The sequence below is a fragment of the Xenopus laevis genome, chromosome 3L (assembly GCF_017654675.1).
Source record: "Xenopus laevis strain J_2021 chromosome 3L, Xenopus_laevis_v10.1, whole genome shotgun sequence".
NCBI classification, from domain to species: domain Eukaryota; kingdom Metazoa; phylum Chordata; class Amphibia; order Anura; family Pipidae; genus Xenopus; species Xenopus laevis.
Genome location: NC_054375.1, coordinates 138436597 through 138448640, shown reverse-complemented (window position 1 = coordinate 138448640; position 12044 = coordinate 138436597). Strand labels below are relative to the sequence as shown.

Sequence of the window (12044 nt, the reverse complement as noted above, 5' to 3'; positions counted from 1 at the left end):
ATGCGCAGTTGGAGCAATCTTCTGTCTCGCGACAGCTGCACCTGCGCTGAAAGTCGCGGAAATTGCCATAGCGCCGGAAGAAGAACAAAGATTACTGAAGAGAAGAAGATGGTGCCTGCGAACGCTGATGTCCTGAATCTGCACAGAGGAGTAAGTAATTAGGGTAGAACTACATGAGCGATTTAGGTCCGACCCGACGCCACTTGACGAAACGCTGGCGTCAAGTCGGATATACCGGAAATAAGGTAAGAAATAGAAATGTCAGATGAAGTCACGGAGTGCATGAAGCGTCTTCATCTTTCAGTCGTATCAGATGCACGCTGCGGCTACATCCGACATTCCTACAACTAACCTTATCTTCGTCGCATTCGACTTGACGCCAGCGTTTTGTCGGATCGTACCTCAATCGTCCATGTAGTTCTACCCTTAGGGGCATTTGCCAAAGGTACCATCCAGAATGGGAGGTAGGTCTTTGTAGGGTAGAGTAAGGTTTTTCTGATTTTTTAAATAAAAAAAATTCTGATCAACTACAATCCACAATTTGATCTTATTTATTATTTACAACGCTCAATTTAATTGATTCGGGTAAAAATTTGAGAAAATCAAGCGAAAACACGAATCGTATGATTTCTTCCTAGTTTTTTCTCTAATTGCTCGTTTTTTCAGGATTTTTTCCCAAACAAGCCTGAGTTTTTCGGATTTTTGCCCGAAAAGGATGAATTTTCGGGTTAATTTCAGCTCAGACTACAGAAACTTCAAAATATAATTGGGACCTCTGCCATTGACCTCAGCACTTCTGAGATGCTGGATTTTTGGATTAAGGCTTTTTGCTGCATATGAGTTTTGCCCCAAAAAGCCCTAACGGAGTAGTAGTTAGTAGTAGTAGTAGTAGTAGTAGTAAATAACCCCGTACATGTTCATTACTTTAAAACATTTTTATTTTTTGGCATTCCTCTTCATTTAAGACACACTTGTTTATCTAATCCCATCCTTTTAAATAAAGCCTGTGATTGGCTATTTGGTATCCCCTATGTGGACTGGCAGCGCCTACAGGAGGTTCTGTTTGGCAGTACACCTGGTTTTATGCAACCAAACCTTGCCTACAAGCCTGGAATTCAAAAATAAGCACCTGCTTTGAGGCCATTGGGAGCAACATCCAAGGGGTTGGTGAGCGACATGTTGGGGTTCACTACCTTGTAGGAAATAAAGTAGCACACACTTAATATGGTTGGACAAATGGCTAGGTGTATAAAAAAAGACAAAAAAAAAAAGCGTGGCAAAGTTTATTTATAATTAATGCATAAGAACCTATGTTTAGGCCCTACTTGTGAGCCTTCATCAGCTGAAACATTGGTTCTCATGTTTTTTTGTTTTTTTTGCTAAGTCCTATGTTGTGCCAGTTTTGTTTTTCCTATCTATCCCTTATATAGATAGTTCTCTGTCTGTTCCCCACTAGTCTGGAGCTAGTTGTCTCCAGTTTCAGGATGCTACAGAATGTTTATCAATTAAAGAATTTACCAACTGTATCTAGTAGCCCTTGTTGGAATCAAACCGAGAACCTCAGTGTTGCAAGACATAGTAATGATTGAAATCACACAGAATACAGACTTGTGCGATATGAGGGATATGGTAGTTGATAATGGTAGGTTCTCATGATGGTAGTACAGGTATGTTATCTGTTATCTTGAAACCAGTTATCCAGAAAGCACAGAATCATGGGAAGGCCATCTCCCATAGACTCCATGTTTATCAAATAATTCAAACTTTTAAAAATGATTTTCTCTGTAATAATAAAACAGTACATTGTACTTTATCCCACCTTAGATATAATGAATCCTTACTGAAGGCAAACATATCCTATTGGGATTAATTAATGTTTAAAGCATTTTTTAGCAAACAATGTTTGGTGATCATGTACAGATTGACCACATTTTTAGAAAACCCCAGTTCCTGATCATCCTGGGTATCCAGTCCAATACCTGTATGTAGTTGATAGCGGTACATTCTTACTATGGTGGTCACCGAGTAATATGTTGCTAAAGAAAGAGCTATCAAAGCTAATATATTGATGATATCAATATAGTTCCAGCTGCTGCCTCTTTCACCATTATATGGTAATTTTATTTTGCAGTTTATCAGCTGTTACTGGGGTTGCCACCTGGTCGGTATTTTACCAGTCTGGCTGGTAAAAATGATGGTTGGACCCAATGTTATTAATAGGGAAAAAGGATAAATATATAGGAAGGCCGGTATTTTTTTCCGGAAATGGTGGCAACCCTATCTGTTACTGAGCACTATTCTACCAGCTGATGGTCCCAAAAGCTTTGATAATCATCCATTAGTAGATCAGTAGCAAACACATCAGAGCGTGTTCAAACTGTGGTCTCTGCATTTTCATAACATAATTATGCCATTGTGTCTATGCTCTGCTATGCAAACATGTTTTTGCATTTAAAACTTGGGTGCTATTGTGTCATAAACATTCAGATAGTGTCACTCAACATTCTGGTTCTATGACTTTTCTTTTAAAAACCAAACAAGATTTGAAGATTTGCTTCCACATAATAAAGCTGACTTTGCATAAGCAGAGTATGTGGTGTTTGTCCAGATACATGTTTCGCAATTGCATCAATGATGTCTACTACCCCTCTCTTGCCCCACAGATTCAGAGCCTCTGCAATATAGTTTAGCAATGTGCGGGAGGGACAGGCAGGCTCGGGTCGGCTCCTGCACAAAATCTTCGGGTTGCGGGCAACTCTTCTGCTTTTCCCACCCGCGACCTAGCACTGCTGCCTTCGAGACCCTAAATTTATAGACGCCCGCTCGGGCCAGGTGGGGGCTTGAAGGGGGCGCTTGGGTCAGTTGTGGGTAGAGAATGTCTCGACCTGCACACCACTAAATACAGTTGTTATCCCATGATTATTTTTCCAAGATATAAATTTGTTGTGTCACTTTGTTTTGTGCATCTGTCTGCTTAGATCAGTTTGGGGGTTATTAATTAAAGGAGACATATTGTGTAAAATAAAAAATTTTTTAGCTATATATATATATATATATATATATATATATATAAGTGGAAGAATTGTGCTTAAAAAAGTAGTTTTTCAGGTTTATTTATTGAATATTTCTGCAAAAACCCTAATAATCCCTCCCTTCTCTTCCACTTCCTGCTCCCTGAATTCCCAGGCTGTGCAGGAGAGCCGGCGGCTCTCAGCTCACTGCACTGTAGGACAGGAACCAATCAGCAGCTAGCAGGACCTGATAGGGAACTGAATCCTGTCTTTGCTTGTATGAATGCAGGGCTGAGGATTGGCTGTCCTCCTACTTTGCTTCTAGCAGGACCGTTAGGACACGCCCACCCCTCATTTGAAACACAGACGGGGACCAGAGAACATCTATAGGGAGCTCTAATAGAGGAGCTATTTTTAAAGATAATATTAATTTTTAGCACCATGTAAAAACAACATCAAATATTACTCATAATTGCCTACAAAACTAGGGTTTTTTCATTTATCCTATATGTCTCCTTTAAGGATCGAGTTGAGAATTCCATGAAAATTCGAGTTTATTTTTTTTGGTCAAAAATTAAATTTTCAGCTTAAAAAAATAAGGATTTTCGAAAATTATTATACCCTGGAAATAGCTTACATCTGAAAATACACCATCTAAAACCTGTCAAGGTCATGAAGGAGTCAATGGCAGAGGCCCCTTGAACCATTTGAAGATGTAAATAACCTTCATAATAGACAAGTTTTTCAGATGGTTTTGCCTGAAAACTCGATCCATTAGAGCGATTCAAGGTTTTTTCGGTTAACGGCTGATTTGAGATTTTCCCATTCAAGTTTTTTTTTAAATAGAAACCATTTGTTGAGTTCATTCGAGGTATGAAAACAACTCTAAAATTCGACCTTTTATAAATAACCCCCTTAATGTAAAATATTAAACCTAAAGAAAGGGTATTAATTGGTACTAATTGTTTAGGATCCCTTGTGACTGCCCTGGGCTGTATACATGTACAAAATCGTAAAACTCGAATTGAACATTAAAAGCCCCTGCGTCTATTGGTTCATGGGGGAATCGCTTGTTTATAGTTATTGTGTCAAATGTCTTAAAAAGTGCACATTTACGAATTATTACTCAAACAGTCCTGACAATGAATGAACATTATTTCTGCAGTGTAGTATAGGGGTGCCCATTCTACATTTAGTAGTTACTGTATGTTATCAAGCTTGGGCCCATTACGGTGATTGGCCAGATCATTTGCAGTAAAGATTAAAGGAGAAGTAACCCCTAAACTTGAATGTGGCTGAAAATGCCATATTATTATCATTTATTTATATAGCGCCAGCATATTTCGCAGCATACATACTGAATTTATTGCATCAGCCTAAAGTTTCAGCTTGTCAATAGCAGCAATGATCCAGGATACTTATCTGTATTAATTACTAATCAGCCTTATAGTGTGACATTTCTATTCTATGTGTACTGTATATTGTGAGTGGGTCCCTAAGCTCAGTAAGTGACAGCAGCACAGAGCATGTGCAGTGAATCAGCAGAAAAGAAGATGGGGAGCTACTGGGGCATATTTGGAGACACAGATCTTTACTGCTAAAGGGCTGTGGTTGCCCTGGGCTGGTACAGAAGCACAAAACATAATGTACAACATTTCTAGATACTTAGTTAGGTTTTAGTTCTCCTTTAAAGGAGATGTTCACCTTTGAGTTAACTTTTAGAATGTTCTAGAATGGCTAATTCTAAGCAACGTATCTCTATACACTGATAATGACCAGGCTGCTCTGTATAATGATGCTGAGTATCTCTATACACTGATAATGACCAGGCTGCTCTGTTTAATGATGCTGAGTATCTCTATACGTCTACTGGCCTTCGTTATTATATTTTTTTTATAGTTTGTGAATGATTTACCTTCTTCTTCTAACTCTTTCCAACTTTTAAATGGGGATAACCCCATCTTAAAAACAAATGCTCTGTAAGGCTACAATAATTGCTACTTTTCATTTGAGTCCCTCTCCTATTCATATTCCAGTCTCTCATTTAAACCAGTGCATGGTTGTTAAGGTAAAGTGTGCTCTAGCAACCAGATTGCTGAAATTGATAGAAATAGATTTAGACATCCCCTATATAATTTGGTCATATTGTCGAGTTTTATTTCATTGCTGAAACATTGGAATATGTAAATTATAAACCTGGGCGTGTGAAGAATTCTGCAGGGATAGGCATCCTTGCTTTTGGCTGAGCTATCAGAGGGGTCCTGCGAGATGTCGTTTTGGAAGAGGCAGATTGTGTTGTAATGAATTTTATTCACCGTTTGTTGTTTGTTGTCGGTTTAACAGGAATAAGATTGCAACGGTGCTTACTGATACTATACTATTACTTTTATTTATTGTGCTGGTTTCTTTCTTTTTCCTAAATTACATAGCTATACGATTAACAAAGAATTATGCAAAACTCCATTGAAAGGGGAAGCAATTAATTGCAACAGGTAAGATCACTTCTGGTTCCTTGTCTCTGATGTTCGGCTCCTTTTGGAGGTGCACATATATTCCTTGGCAGTGCAAGGGTTACTTAGCCCAGCATACGCACAACATTCTTTTATGTAGAGCCCATTCTTCTATAATTCTGGCCCAACTCCAGCGCTAAATGAAAAATATCAAATGCAGCCAAAGAAACTCGGCAAACATAATCCCCCTCAAGATCCCCCCTCCCCTAGCGTTTTTCCTTACTCACCCCCTACTGTTCTAAAGTGTTATGTGGAACAGGCAGAGCCTTCTATAGTGTGTCCCTATATTATTATAGTGAACAAATTGCATTGTATAATAATTGATTATCTCTATACACTGATTATGACCAGGGTGCTCTGTGTAATGATGCTGAGTATCTCTATACACTGATAATGACCAGGCTGCTGTGTATAATGATGCTGAGTATCTCTATACACTGATAATGACCAGGCTCTGATGTATAATGTTACAGAGTATCTCTGTACACTGATAATGAGCAGGCTGCATTGTATAATAGCATTGAGTATCTCTATACACTGATAATGACCAGACTCTATGCTGTGCTAATGACCAGGCTGCTTTGTATAGAGATGCTGAGTATCTCTATACACTGATAATGACCAGGCTGCTGTTTATAATTATGCTGAGTATCTCTATGCAGTGCTAATGACCAGGCTGCTTTCTATAATTATTCGGAGTATCTCTATACACTGATAATGACCAGGCTGCTCTGTATAATTATGCAGAGTATCTCTATACACTTATAATGACCAGGCTGCTCTGTGTGATGATGAAGAGTATCTCTATACACTGATAATGACCAGGCTGCTGTGTATAATGATGCTGAGTATCTCTATACACTGATAATGACCAGGCTGCTGTGTATAATGATGCTGAGTATCTCTATACACTGATAATGATCAGGCTGCTGTGTATAACGATGCTGAGTATCTCTATACACTGATAATGACCAGGCTGCTCTGTATGATGATGCTGAGTATCTCTATACACTGATACTGACCAGGCTGCTGTGTATAATGATGCTGAGTATCTCTATACACTGATAATGATCAGGCTGCTGTGTATAATTATGCTGAGTATCTCTATACACTGATAATGACTAGGCTGCTCTGTATAGTGATGCTGAGTATCTCTATACACTGATAATGACCAGGCTGCTGTGTATAATGATGATGAGTATCTCTATACACTGATAATGACCAGGCTGCTTTGTATAATGAAAACATTTTTCTTCAAAACACATAACTTATTAGTGCTGCTCCAGCAGAATTTTGCACTGAAATCCATTTCTCAAAAGAGCAAACAGATTCTTTTTATATTTAATTTTGAAATCTGACATGTGGCTAGACATATTGTCAGTTTCCCAGCTGCCTCCAGTCATGCTCTGATAATGCCCTTTGGGATATTGAATCTCAACAATGATGAAAAGTGATATACTAACTCCACATTGCCTCCAGTTAAAATTATTTTAGGGTTACACACTTCATATCTTGGCACACAGACACATTGAAATGATATAGCTATTATTTAAATGTGCATGTTAGCAGGGACATTTTGCATTCCCTGTGTATCTTCAGAAAGGTGTACAAGCTGCATAGAAACAAAGATTGGATAAAGATTTCTTGGAAAGGGAATCCCTTGAGTGCAGTGGGTGATTGATATTGACATCAGTAAGCACGTGCGTCCCTTTATATTGGGTGCCTCAGGTATCCGCATTGTTTATTGCAGAAACTTTTGGCATTATGACTAGGGCAAAACTACAATCCCCAGCATTCCACCACTGAATTTAGTTGCAGTAAGATTGTGTTAGTGCGGGATTACGTACGGTTGCCAAGTCCTGCCGTATGGTCTGGGGTCTATCATGCTTCCCACCCATGTGGCAATCAGGGGGTTAATTGTGGCTTTTTCTTGTGATTTGATACAAAGCTGTGATATATCTGTGTATTTTATTTGCAATGGATTGTGCTTTCCACGAGTCCATCTGGAGATCTGTACTGTAAACAAGCTGTGACTCAGGCCTTCTAAATATACCAAGGCACAGACAGCCTCCAAAAAGCGCTCCAGCCAGTGCCGCAATCCCATTGGATGTTAGCAAGGCAGTTGCCATGTGCATCATTTTTTTCTGAAATAATTATTTTTTCTTTCTAATTATTCTTTGCTGCCAGAAAGCCCCCATTGCCAGGGTTCTGGCTTATCCCTTTTCCGTGTGTGTGTGTGGTGGGGAGGAGGATGAGTTTGGAAAGGGGATATAGGGATAAAACTCATAAACAGATTGAGAAGGAATATGGGTTCTCGTTGAACTTGACCTTGTATCATGGTCCTGACCGTAGTCTATCCATTTGTCTCCTAATTTAAGTCCTGGGGCAAAGCAGTTGCATAGTGGATTCTAAACGCAGATAGGCACATCTGCCGTTACAGGTATGGAACCCGTTATCTAGAAATCTCCAAATTATTCAATTTTGAAATCTGACATGGGGCTAGACATTTTGTCAATTTCCCAGCTGCCCCCAGTCATGTAACTTGTGCCTGCACTTTAGGAGAGAAATGCTTTCTGGCAGGCTGCTGTTTTTCCTTCTCAATGTAATTGAATGTGTCTCAGTGGGACATGGGTTTTTACTATTGAGTGTTGTTCTTAGATCTATCAGGCAGCTGTTATCTTGTGTTAGGGAGCTGTTATCTGGTTACCTTCCCATTGTTCTTTTGTTTGGCTGCTGGGGTGAAAAGGGGAGGGGGGTGATATCACTCCAACTTGCAGTACAGCAGTAAAGAGTGATTGGCAAAACTCAACAGGCAGACGGCACTTCTGGGGTAAGGTTTATTGGGGTTACTGCTGTAAAAACCTAACGCGTTTCGGGAGTATATCCCTTAGTCATAGTGATTGAAGTTTATGAGAGCACAAGTCACATGACTTTGGGCAGCTGGGAAATTGACAATATGTCTAGCCCCATGCCTGCGGCAATTCACACGCGGCACTTCGTTTTCTGAAGTCACCCGAAGTTTCCTTGTGAAGCAACTTCGGGTGACTTTGGAAAATGATGCGCTGCATGTGAATTGCCGCAAGCGATTTTCATTTTAGCCGGCGGAGGGAAGGCGGAAGGCAGTTCGGGCAGATTGTCGTCCCGAAGAAGAGGCGATTTGTCGCTGGGGCGACTAATCTCACCGATTCTGCTTGTGTGGACTGACCCTTAAGGTCACAAAATCCAAATTACGGAAAGATCTGTTATCTGGAAATCCCCAGGTCCCAAGCATTCTGGATAACAGGTTGCATACTTGTTCAATGCAACAAAAATTCCTGAACATTTCTCATAATTTTGGTTGTTTATTACCCCTACTTTATTACTCAGCAGTGTTGCTGTAGAAATAGCATTATCTTTCATCTTTAGCTACTAGCTCAGGACCCCTTGCTTTTCTCTCTATCATTTCCTACTATATAATCAGGACTATATATTGAATGACCTGCACAGAAGGCATTGAGTTGATATTGCACACCCCAAAGCATCTGTACTACCTGAAACAATGCTGCAAAGTCCTGTTAAGTTTCATTAAACTTAAAACAACTACATATCTTTAAAACTGTAGAACATCTGTAATTACTATATATATTGGAAAGGCAAAAATTATATTTTTGGGTTAACATCTCCTTTCTTGTTTTTAATATTGAAGGTCAAATTCTTCGCCTTTTTACGTCTTTCTGAATCTGATGTGGGAGGAGGGGGTCGCTGACTCTGTTAAATCGATACATCAGTTGATACATTTCTTATCTTTGTCCCTGCTGAGCAGAATCCGAGTTTCATTAAAGGCAACTGTTAGAATTGATACAATAGTTGCTTATGTTCCCCATGGATGTTGTTTAAAAAGTGTATCAACTAATGTAGCAAATTGTAACTATTCATAGTCCGCACCTGAATTACACTGAAGCACCAGAGACACGAACATTTAACTTTAAAGGGGTGGTTCACCTTTAAGTTACTTTAAAATGTTATAGAATGGCCAATTCTAAGCAACTTTTCAATTAGTCTTAATTATTACTTTTTTTTTTTAATTATTTGCCTTCATCTTCCGGCTCTTTCCAGCTTTCACATGGGGGTCACTGACCCCATCTAAAACAAATGCTCTGTAAGGCTATGCATTTATTGTTTCCATTCAGGCCTCTCCTATTCATATTCCAGTCTCTTATTCAAATCAGTGTGTGGTTGTTATGATAATTTGGACCCTAGCAACCAGATTGCTGAAATTGAAAACTGGAGAGCTGCTGAATAAAAAGCTAAAAAAGCTCAGATAATAAAAAATGAAAACCAATGGCAAATTGTACTCTCTACATCGTACTAAAAGTTAACTCAAAGATGAACAACCCCTTTAAACTTCAATTTTGGAATAACAGCATGAAAGCAGTTGAAAGAGTCTTTATTTCTGGTGAACAATCTTAAAACAACTGGACTGGAAAAAGTGTTTGGAAGGTGAAATACCCCTTTAATATTGTTTTTGTAACCCAGCTTGCTCTCCGTATGTAATGTATTTATTAAGCACTACAAATGTACACACTGCTTTGCAGGCATAAACACAAACAGTGGTATAGTGATTATTGTACAGTAAACATAAAGAAATCTAGATGTTCCAATCTGTCCCATATACTGCTCACCCCTTTGCTTATAGAGAGACCAGCGTGTAGACATCCAGACATGTCTCCCTGTGTGCACTTTAATAATTCCCCACAAGGAAGAGCAGAGTTCCTGTGGTTCCATAACTATTCATTAGTGGTCAGACCTCAGACTGTGTGCGGAACTCTCACCTTTCCTTTCTCTCTCTTTTATTTTTATTTGGGAAGTCGCTCCCCTTCCTGGCCTGTTGTGTCTGAGTTTATTGCATAGAACTAGATAAGAGTAACCCATATCAAACTGAAGTAAATATGCTGGTCTTGGCACCACCAGGATCCAGTTTGTGCATATGTTGGTGGTGGGAAAAAATATATACAGGTATGGAAACCCATTATACAGAAAGCTCCGAATTATGGAAAGGCTGCCTTCCGTAGACTCTAAGACATTTAGAGGCACATTTATCAAAGGTCGAATTTTGAATCCATGTGAGTTTTTAAAAACTCCCCTTAACTTACATAAATTTGAAATTTATTATTTTTATTCAATTTATTAATAAAATCGAATTTTAAAGCTCTGATGGATGGAATGGACCCGATCATTCTGGATAACAGGCTCCATACCCCGAATGTCAGAAAGGCTGCAAACAACTCCAAATTGATTCCTGGACATCTCCCATTGACTTAAACAGCAATTCGGCAGGTTTTGGGTGGCGAATAGTTGAATTCAAGTCGAGTAGGATAAATCTCGAAAAAATTTCAACTATTTTTGGACAAACTCCTATCTATTGTATTGAACTTCGCCTGGTCTGACCTGGCGAAGTAAAGTCTGGCGCAAGAGGTAACGTTCAGTAAAATGCGCAAGTTTGTGAACTAGCGTAGTTACGTCCCTTCGCCACTTTGCCTGGCGTAAGGGTGCGAAGTAGCGCTAGAGTAGGTCCACTTTGCTAGCAAATTTACGCCATCACCCTTTAGTAAATCGGCGGAGTAACAAAATGACGTCACGCTGGCGAATTTGCATTAGCCGATTGGCACTTTAGTAAATTTGCCCCTTAGCCTCTAAGACATTTAGACATCTAGGTCCCGAGCATTCTGGGTAACAGGTCCCATACCAGGAAGGCTGCATACAACTCCAAATTGATCCCTGGACGTCTCCCGTTGACTTAAACATCAATTCGGCAGGTTTTAGGTGGCGAATAGTTGAATTCAATTTCTTAAAGGCCAGAGTATGATAAATCTCGAAAATCTAATTGAAATTTTTTTTTAAAAAAACTTGAATCGAATTTGAATAACTCCCTAGTTGAATTTGACATAAAAAAATAGAAAATTCAATTTTTCAATTCGACCCTTGATAAATCTGCCCCTTAGACTCTTAGACATTTTATCCAAATATTCCAAATTTTTAAAAACTATTTCCGTTTTCTCGGTAATAATAAAACAGTAGCTTGTACGTGATCCAAACTAAGATATAATTAATCCTTATGGGAAAACAGCCTATTGGGTTTTTAATGTTAATTTTCAAGTAGACTTAAGACCTATGAAGATCCAAATTACAGAAAGAACTGTTATCTTTCTTGAGTTATAAAAACTGTAGGTCCCGAGCATTCGGGATAACCAGTCCCATACCTGGACGGTCTCCTACAAACATACAAATGGTAAAAGTAAACCTAGGTAACTTGTTGTTGGATGTCAAAGGGAAAATAGTTGGTGCTTCATATTTACAAATGTTATGTTTTAGCCTATTATATATACCAGCACTTCATTCATATGCAGTTCAAGGTGCAGGATGAAAGAATTAATGTAAATAAACAGGATGGATCAACACTCTTTATGGTCCCAGGTCCCCAGGTGGGACTGAAACGTTGGATTTGATGCTGTTTCACGGTGTAAAAGAAACATCAGGTTTTTTC

General features: G+C 39.1%; 1 protein-coding gene across 1 annotated transcript in view; it reads left to right on the top strand.

Annotated features, from left to right (window-relative positions):
• Nucleotides 1-12044, top strand: part of bin3.L (bridging integrator 3 L homeolog) — a 28154-nt gene that overhangs the window by 600 nt on the left and 15510 nt on the right. The window lies entirely within an intron of this gene.